At 41.0% G+C, this 10,682-nt stretch overlaps 1 pseudogene; it reads left to right on the forward strand.

Moving 5' to 3' along the window:
• Window positions 1–9,842, forward strand: part of LOC132095668 (sodium/potassium-transporting ATPase subunit alpha-1-like) — a 33,291-nt pseudogene extending 23,449 nt beyond the window's left edge.
• Window positions 9,843–10,682: the final 840 nt, after the last annotated feature.

Raw genomic sequence — 10,682 nt, forward strand, 5'->3', positions numbered from 1 at the left:
ATCTCTGTTCAGTTAAATAGTGTCTGTGCATTTATTTGCAATCAAGTTAACGATATCGCTGTAGATGAAGTGTCCCCAACTAAGCAAGCCAGAGGCGACAGCGGCAAGGAACCGAAACTCCATCGGTGACAGAATGGAGAAAAAAACCTTGGGAGAAACCAGGCTCAGTTGGGGGGCCAGTTCTCCTCTGACCAGACGAAACCAGTAGTTCAGTTCCAGGCTGCAGCAAAGTCAGATTGTGCAGAAGAATCATCTGTTTCCTGTGGTCTTGTCCTGGTGCTCCTCTGAGACAAGGTCTTTACAGGGGATCTGTATCTGGGGCTCTAGTTGTCCTGGTCTCCACTGTCTTTCAGGGATGTAGAGGTCCTTTCTAGGTGCTGATCCACCATCTGGTCTGGATACGTACTGGATCCGGGTGACTGCAGTGACCCTCTGATCTGGATACAGACTGGATCTGGTGGCCACGGTGACCTCGGAACAAGAGAGAAACAGACAAATATTAGCGTAGATGCCATTCTTCTAATGATGTAGCAAGTACATAGGGTGTTATGGGAAGTGTTTCCGGTTCCGGTTTACCTAATTAATGCAGCCTAAAAATCCTTTAACGGATTTGGATAATAAAAGCATTTTAGTATGTTATGTGTATGCCAGGTTAAAGAGATGGGTCTTTAATCTAGATTTAAACTGCAAGAGTGTGTCTGCCTCCCGAACAATGTTAGGTAGGTTATTCCAGAGTTTGGGCGCCAAATAGGAAAAGGATCTGCCGCCTGCAGTTGATTTTGATATTCTAGGTATTATCAAATTGCCTGAGTTTTGAGAACGTAGCGGACGTAGAGGATTATAATGTAAAAGGAGCTCATTCAAATACTGAGGTGCTAAACCATTCAGGGCTTTATAAGTAATAAGCAATATTTTAAAATCTATACGATGCTTGATAGGGAGCCAGTGCAGTGTTGACAGGACCGAGTTCTAGTAAGAACTCTTGCTGCTGCATTTTGGACTAGCTGTAGTTTGTTTACTAAGCGTGCAGAACAACCACCCAATAAAGCGTTACAATAATCTAACCTTGAGGTCATAAATGCATGGATTAACATTTCTGCATTTGACATTGAGAGCATAGGCTGTAATTTAGATATATTTTTGAGATGGAAAAATGCAGTTTTACAAATGCTAGAAACGTGGCTTTCTAAGGAAAGATTGCGATCAAATAGCACACCTAGGTTCCTAACTGATGACGAAGAATTGACAGAGCAACCATCAAGTCTTAGACAGTGTTCTAGGTTATTACAAGCAGAGTTTTTAGGTCCTATAATTAATACCTCTGTTTTTTCAGAATTTAGCGGTAAGAAATTACTCGTCATCCAGTTTTTTATATAGACTATGCAATCCATTAGTTTTTCAAATAGGTGTGTTTCACCGAGCTGCGAAGAAATATAGAGCTGAGTATCATCAGCATAACAGTGAAAGCTAACACCATGTTTCCTGATGATATCTCCCAAGGGTAACATATAAAGCGTGAAGAGTAGCGGCCCTAGTACTGAGCCTTGAGGTACTCCATACTGCACTTGTGATCGATAGGACACATCTTCATTCACTGCTACGAACTGATGGCGGTCATATAAGTACGATTTAAACCATGCTAATGCACTTCCACTGATGCCAACAAAGTGTTCAAGTCTATGCAAAAGAATGTTGTGGTCAATTGTGTCAAACGCAGCACTAAGATCCAATAAAACTAATAGAGAGATACACCCACGATCAGATGATAACTTTATTTAAAGTGCTAGAAAAGAGAGAGTCCATAGTTTCTGTTACATCATCAAGTTGTTCTGAGGTTTTGGATATGCTAAGGAATTTGGATACATCAGGAAGATAACTTAAAAAGCAGTCTTTTGTGTTAGAAGTGATGGTTCTTCCATACTTGTAACAAGAAGTAGAATTTACAATTTTGGCTATATGAATTTTGCAAAGAACTAAATAATGATCTGAGATATCATCACTTGGCTGAATAATTTCAATTCCATGTGACAGTATTAAATCTAGAGTATGATTTCGACAATGAGTAGGTCCTGAAACGTGTTGTCTAACACCAATAGAGTTCAGAATGTCTATAAATGCTGATCCCAATGCATCATTTTCATTATCAACATGGATATTAAAATCACCAACTATTAAAACTTTATCTGCAGCCAGAACTAACTCGGATGTAAAATCACCAAACTCTTTAATAAAGTCTGTATGGTGCCCTGGTGGCCTGTATACAGTAGCCAGTACAAACATAACAGGGGAATATTGATGAAATATTCTTACTGCGGTTGTTTGATGAACTTGTGAAAAACTGGAGCGAGGGAGAGGAGAAAAGAAAACAGCGATAGGTTCGAATGAAAACGCTAATGACAAGCTAACGAGTGCTAATGCTTTGCAGGTGTACTGCACTCACAGATATAAAATAAAAGTGAACGATCAAAGTTAATCTGATAAGATTGATCGATAATATCAGAAATATGGTGTGAATTAAGTTATATTTTACCACTTTAAAAATCAGAGAGTGATAGTAAGATAAAGATTCTAGAGAAAAAATAAAATAAAAACAGCTACACGGAGCTACAATTTGCTACAGAAGGCCAACAGGAAGTAGAGAAAACACTGTCCAACAGCGACACCCGCAGGCAGGAGTACTCCTCACTAGAAAGCAATCCGCTTGATTGGTGGAGGGCAAACCAGACGCGCTTTCCCAGATTGGCAAGATTGGCGCAGCGCTACCTTTGCATCCCCGGGACTTCTGTTCCATCAGAGAGGGTTTTCTCCACTGCGGGACTTGTGGTTAATCGACTGCGTACCCGCTTGACCCCAGAGCACGTAGACATGCTTGTGTTCTTGAATAAAAATAAGTGACTGACTCGGAGTGGGGTAGGCCAATATTTTCTGTTATGTAAGATTGGTTGGGGCCCAACACTTGACATCTGAGAAAAATAAGTAAAGGCGTCTTTTACGCATTCAGTCTATTTTGGCCACAGTATTCTCTATTTAATTTGTTTTTCGTTAATTTATTTTCCAAGAATAACTAATGGCCAAACCGTTGTGTTATGTTTTAATAATTAGCACCCTTAACACCTGTCTGTGAGCTGTTTGTTGGCTACAGTATTCTCATTCATAGATTCTAATAATTTTTCAATTATTTAATGTTATTCTTAAGAATAGCTGTAGGTTTTTGTCTGTTATGGTTTAGGAGATGTTGCCCTTAACAGAAGTTGACGCTTGTCTTTTTGAAAAATAAAAAAAATAATATTAATTATACAACAGTGTTGTCCTGTCTGTTATTAGAAGGCACACAGTGAGTTAGACCTGCCTTGGCCGGTGCGTCTTTTACACATTCTGAAGGTGCCTGTTTTATCCATTGGTTTTATCATGTTGCAGTCTATTAGGCAACATTCCGCATAAGATGGGCTTAGATTTGGAAATACATTACATCTACATTTCAGTGGTAACCAATAAGGTGATGATGATCATCATCTTTCTTTATTATGGTTAGCACTACCTCAACTAAAGCGGCATCTCTTCGGAGCTGTCATTTTCTTAAATGAGCAGTGGCAATGTTTCAAATGAGCTTCTAACCTAGACAAATGCCTTTATTTTCAAAGCGATCACCTTGTACCCAAACCATTTGAAACTAAGGAGCCATTTGTCCTACGATTACATACAACAAGCTCTTCGGCGCCGCGTTTGCGGGACTCATGTTTCACGCTGTAGGGGATTTTAAAGAAGTGACGTGAGTGGCAGTGTGTGTGTGTGCAGGAGGCAGAGCGGCAGAGAGATGCGACAGAGTTTCGAGGCGCGGCTCGAAATGGCTGTTATTTCAAATAGCGTACCATATTTTGTAAACTAATCGGTTAACCGGTTTCAACCGGCTAATGAGGCTCGGTGGTCGGTCAAGAAATTTTTTAGTTTTCGCCATCCCTAGTTGGAACCAACAAAAAAGAAATAGTACCCAGCAACAAGAGTTGTTTGTTTTGCAGATGTGGACATGCTCTGGAGTTGTGCCCTCTATTGGAAAAGAGGAGCCATAGTGAGAAGATTGCATTCTTAAAAGAGTATGGGGTCTGTTTTGGCTGTATGTGCACAGGGCACATCAGTAAAGATTGTAGAAGTCGCCTTTCATGTAAAGTGTGTAATCTTAAACATCCTAGTATACTTCACATCTACCCAAGAGCCAAGGAGACCGATTCGAAATCTGTTAGGAGACACACGGACACTGTAATGGGCAGTGTTCCAGAAACTGTTGAGTCCAGTGGATTTATTGAGGTTGGTGAATTTGAATGTAAACTTTCCATAGTACCGGTGCAAGTGAAATCCAAAAAGGGTAATAAGACTGTGATTACTTATGCTTTTCTGGATCAAGGTAGCTCTGCGGTATTTTGTACACCTGCACTGATGAACAGACTTGGTCTTTCAGGTAAAAAGACTAATATTCTCTTGCGTACTATGGGACAGGAGAAAAACACAAGTACCCATGTTGTTTCTGGATTAGAGGTGGCTGGTTTGAACAAAGATGACTTTTGGGAATTGCCTGATGGTTATACTCAAAATACTATGCCTGTGCATAGTGGAAACATCCCAAGACAAAAGGATCTGAAGGGGTGGCCACATCTGAATCATCTGTCTCTACCTGAAATTGACTCTGATGTAGGGCTGGGACAACGCGTCGAGGTCATCGATGTTTTTATTTCTCTAAAAAACGTTTGCAAAACATTTACCTTATGTGCGCTGAATATACGCGATGGCCGGAACAACATTCTGTCCAACGTTATATAACCAATCCAGGGGTTTTTCTGCATTGATCTTGGCGGCTGTCAAAGCCTTATTTGATCGGTGAGTGATTTAGAATAGAATGACTGTGCTGCGCCTGACAGGGCGCGTACGAGAGAGAGCCCCGCTGCGCGCGTGCAGTCTTCAAACAACACGAGCGCTTCTTGCTCTCTCTCTCCCTCGTGCATATTAATCAAAATCATTAAACACGATAGAAAAACACCAAAGTTTCACGCGCGCTCGCGCACTCACAGTCTTCAAACTACACGAGCGCTGTCTTACTCTCTCTCTCTCTCCCTCCCTCCCTCCCTCCCTCCCTCCCTCCCTCCCTCGTGCATATTAACCAAAATCATGAGACACGATAGAAAAAGGGCGGAACGCCAAAGTTTCACGTGGAGCATTGGGAGATTTTTTTTTCTCCATGACAGGCTGCTGGCTCCCACTGTAATTTTTTTTTTTTTTTTGGAAAAGCACTCTCTGTATTAGCTTAAAGTCCTCAAGTTTACATTGGTTACTGTATTCTTTCAATTGCTCTAAACAAGTATTTTGGGTGACCTTTTTTATTGAATGCTAGACATCAAGTTGTTGTTATTTTCATCTGAAAGAAGAACTTTATTTCAGTAAGCTAGGCCCTATGTGTTCAGTAAGCTTGTTTCAGTAAGCTATGTGTTTTCAAGGCTTCAAGGTTTTATTGAATGCTATCTCTATACAAGTGCAAAGTAATGCATTCTTAGTCAGTCTTTTATTTTGTAATTTTAAGAGCAATAAACATATATTGCAATGTTAAGGAATTCATGTTTTTTTCATTCAGATATGTAAATCAACATGTATAAATCTTTAGTAGTCAGTTAATGGGGAGATAATCGAAATCAAATCGGTCTGGAAAAATTAATCGTTAGATTAATCGATGCATCGAAAAAATAATCGCTAGATTAATCGTTTAAAAAATAATCGTTTATCCCAGCCCTACTCTGATGTTGAACTTCTTATAGGAATCAATGCCCCAAGGGTTATGGAGCCGATTCAAGTGATCTGCTGTGTCAACAACGGACCATATACAATTAAAACCAGGTTGGGATGGACAGTAAATGGTCCACTAAAAGAAGATGGTGGTGACCAGTCTGCCTTTAAGTATCCTGACGTTACGGTCAATCAGATTTCAGTTTCAAACTTGGGAGAGTTGTGGCAGCAACAATTCAATGTTGATTTTCCAGAGTGTAACGAAAACGAACAGGTTGGGCTTTCAAGAGAAGATCACAAATTCATTGAGGTGGTAACAAACTCGTTACAGTTTGTAGATGGTCATTATTCTATTGGCTTACCTCTGAGGAAGAAAAATGTTTGTATGCCAAACAACAGGACAATTGCTGAACAGCGTGCTCTAAACCTAAAGAAAAGGTTTAAGAGGGATGTTTCATTTCATTCTGAATAATCCGCTGTCATGAAAGACATTATCTCTAAAGGTTATGCAAAGAGAGTGCCAACGGAGGACTTAAGACATGGCGATGGGAAGGTATGGTACATACCCCATCACAGCGTCCATCACCCGAGAAAGGGAAAGCTTCGGGTTGTCTTTGATTGTGGTGCTACATTTCGAGGTATATCTTTTAAATAGCCAATTGTTACAGGGTCCGGATCTCACCAGTTCTTTGATCGGGGTGATTTCCAGATTCAGGAAGGAATCTTCAAGACTCTGTCTTCTGGACCGACAGTACTTCTGTACTTAAATACATAAAAAATGAAGTCTCTAGGTACCGAACCTTTGTTGCCAACCGAGTTTCGGACATCTTTAAGGTGTCTCGATCATCACAATGGCGGTATGTGAACACTGCAATGAATCCAGCAGATATAGCTTCTAGAAGTTTGAGAGTGGAAGCATTACTGAAGAACAAGAATTGGGTGCTTGGACCTAAGTTTTTTCTTTTGCCTGAACAGGAGTGGCCGGTTAATCCTATTGACCTGGGGGAGTGTTCACCAGATGATCCAGAGATAAAGGCAAGTGTTACAGTCAATGCTGTACAAATAGAGAACACAGACGTTACAACATTCTTCATCCAGTATTTCTCCTCTTGGATTCACTTGAAGAGGTCGATGGCCTGGATCCTTAGATTTAGGCAATTGCTCTTCAATCTAAGTCAAAAGAGGAAATCACTAAGTACGTACTTAATGCAGTCTTGCATGGATGAAAACCGCCAAAGACAACACTTAAAACAGGAAATGGAAAAATTTAAAGCACAATGTGACAGAAGTGAGCTTTCTGTGGCAGAGCTAAGTAAAGCTGAATTAGCGGTAATTGGTTACTGCCAAAGGAGAAAATACTCTGATGAACTTTCAAGCTTGCAAAAGGGAGAAAATGTGAAAAAGAACAGTTGCATTTATAAGCTCAATCCTTTTCTCGAAGATGTTGTTTTAAGAGTTGGCGGACGTTTGAGTAGGGCAGTTATGCCTGAAGAGACAAAACATCCCGTTATACTTGCTAAGGATTTTCACATCTCAGATATTATTCTTAGACACATTCATCAAGAGGTGGGTCATGGTGGTCGAAACTACATGCTATCAAGGATGCATCGGAGGTACTGGATACCTGGTGCCAGTATAGTCATAAGGAAGATATTGTCCAAGTGTGTAATCTGCAAGCGTTTGCAAGCAGCTCCAGTGCATCAACAGATGGCGAACCTACCGGTGAATAGAATTTCTCCAGATAAACCTCCATTTACGTTCGTTGGAGTCGACTGTTTTGGACAAGTGGACAAGTCTTGGAAATGCAATCTGACAATGGTACAAATTTTGTGGGTGCGGAACGCGAGTTAAAACAAGCAATTGAAGGCTGGAACCAGTCTCGGATCAACAATATGCTTCTGCAGAAGGGAATAAAGTGGATTTTCAATCCTCCAACTGGTTCCCATCACAGAGGTATATGGGAAAGAATGATTAGGTCTGTAAGGAAAGTACTTAATACCACCTTAAGAACACAAACTCTCGACGAAGAAGCCCTTCATACAGTTCTATGTGAAGCTGAGGCTATTATTAATGGATGTCCCATTACTAAGGAATCAACTGACGCTAATGACTTGGAAGCACTGACACCTAATCATTTGCTGCTGTTAAAGACTACTCCATCATTACCTCCAGGGATCTTTCAAAAGGATGATATATATGCTCGTTGTCGATGGAAACAGGTGCAATATATGTCAGATCTGTTCTGGAAACGATGGATAAAGGAGTACTTGCCTCAATTGCAAGAGCGGCAAAAATGGTCATCTCCATCTCGCAACTTTGTTCCAGGTGATATTGTGCTTTTGGTTGATGACTCGGCACCACGTAATTCATGGATAACGGGGAAAGTGATTCAAACATTTCCAGATAATCAAGGATTTGTTCGTCATGTGAGACTTCAGACCAAGACAAGCCGTTTGATCAGACCAGTGACAAAAATCTGCCTTCTGCAAGAGGTGGATATTTGATATTTTCCTGACATGGAATTACTTTTAACCCAGAGATGGACTTATTACATGCATTACATTGACATGCCACATATTTCTCACTTCACATTGATGGTAAACTCACTCCGTGCTGACACTCTGTAATGGACTTTAAGGACGCACTCTTTTGTATTTTGAGATCTTGTATTTATGTCTCCTACTGGTATTTAATATAATTATTAATTTATAATAATTAGGGGCTGGTATGTAGGAGCCATGTAATGGGATAATCATGTGACCTAATGTTTATGGGAGTGTCATTCATTAAGTTGGGTTAAAAACACCTGTGGGGTGTGTGCGGGAGGAAGGGAAGAATGGGGGTGAGTGCTGGAGCACATATTTTGTTGACCGTACAAGCCTGTACAAACCTGTACAAATAAAACAACATTTAAGCTTTTAAGGAAACGCGTCACGAAAGTTATTCCTCCACTCAGCTCCTTAGCGGTCTTTGGATTGTTCTTTATGTGCCACTACACCCTGACCAATAACATCCCTGGGATCACACCCTTCCTGCTCTTCATTATCGCCAATATCTCCTTGCCTCTAGGAACTGTTACCATTCTGCGTATTGACCATGGTCAGTGCACAACACACTGGGTTATTTTCTTTTTCACACTTTCACATTTCGTATTTCATCTCTACAAGAGATGACAGTTAATCATTTTGTTTTGTTTTCAAGGTCCCTGCTATTTCTCTGGCATACGAGGCTGTTGAGAGTGATATTACACAGAGACAGCCCAGAAACCCTAAAACAGACAAGCTGGTGAATGAAAGACTTATTATCATTGCATTTGGACAGATAGGTAGGTGGACATTTTGTTGCTTTGTTCCAGTAGCTTAAATGGTAGAGCATAGCTCTAAAAATGCTAAAATGGTCTTAGAAAAGATTCTAAGACTGTCATTTTTAATAGTATTTGATCAGGTGATAAACTAAGTTCCCTATCAAAAGCTACTCTCGATGTTGTGCTCAATAACGCTAATGAGAACATTCTTTGTTCGACCGGTTGTGAAGCATGTGTGTCAAACACGCCAAGAATTGGCTTAAATAACCTCGGCAGGTGACGTTACTGATAACGTGCACCTGCAGGTTATAAATAGACGTGAAACGGAAACATCCTCAGGTTTCTTTGTCTTCAGAGACCACATTGTGTGTGTTTCACGCTGATGAAAGTATTAGTTTAAAAGGAAGTATTTTGAGAGTTAAAAAAAGGAAAAAGAATGTTCTAACTGTTCTTGCTGATTCTATAAGAGATGCGTGCCTCGCTCTCCATGGCCGATCTCTGAAGAGAAATCGCATGTTTATTGTTTGAAAAAAAAGGCTGCTTTCGCGTTCTAGAGTGGCAGTTGTAAGCACCGCTAGGCTCTTTGCTCTCACAAGGAACGAGCTGCTTCCTGCTCATTAAGATCGTGCTCCGATCTAGAAGATCGGACGGTCCTCGCACCCACCTCCGAAACGTGCCCAGGCACTTCTTCGGATTGGGCAGAGGCTGCTGTAGCTCTAGCTCATGTTGAAATGGACATTGACAGTGCTCTCTCCTAGCGTTCCTCTCATGATTATAAGGACATGAGGAGTTACTAGGTAGTGACTCGTGCAGTGACCAGATTAAAGCCTTAAAATTAGATTTTGTACATTATGATTTCATAGGTGAGAGAGACGCTAGCTGCTATCTCTCCCCTATTGGAGCAACATCATTTAAATAAAAATATAAATTAAAAAATGATGATGAAATGATGATGATGATGATGAATAACAAATATATATATATATATATATATATATATATATACAAAATATTTATACGAAAAGACAGCAATTGTTCCCTGCCAAATGTACTGTAGCAACATCTACACTTGGATGGAACGCATTTCATGCTGTGGTTCAGACTAGTGCTGCCCTGCACACCATAGGTTCTGCAGGCGTATCAGGCTGATCTAAAAAATCTGAGTGCCAGGAGGAGACTTTTAATATGTTTCTCACTCACTGTGCTCAAATGTCGACCCGATCCAGCTCCTCTGGGGTAGGAGGTTCAAAGAGAGAGTGTGGCGAGTTGTGCGCCCCCTCATAAGACTGGGGAGCAGCTTGTAACACTTGGCAGCCGCAGATGGAGCTGGACTAAAGTACGGTCATCACGACCAAATCAAGGGCCTTAAGCTGTGCCCAGGACAAAGGGTGTGTCCCCTCAGGGAGGGCCCTGGAAAATTCCATCAGAAGTGTAAGGCTCCTTCCTGGCACCCTTAGAGGATCACTGAACAACCTCCGCCACCACCGGTGTTTCGGGGGGCAGTGGTCTCCAGTGAAATGATACATGCTCTGTTGCTTCCTGCCACGTTTCAGGACACCAGACATCTAACCCCCTCCCCCCACCCCACAACAAACAAAGTGTCACAATTAGT

The sequence above is a fragment of the Carassius carassius genome, chromosome 19 (assembly GCF_963082965.1).
Source record: "Carassius carassius chromosome 19, fCarCar2.1, whole genome shotgun sequence".
In the NCBI taxonomy this organism is placed as follows: domain Eukaryota; kingdom Metazoa; phylum Chordata; class Actinopteri; order Cypriniformes; family Cyprinidae; genus Carassius; species Carassius carassius.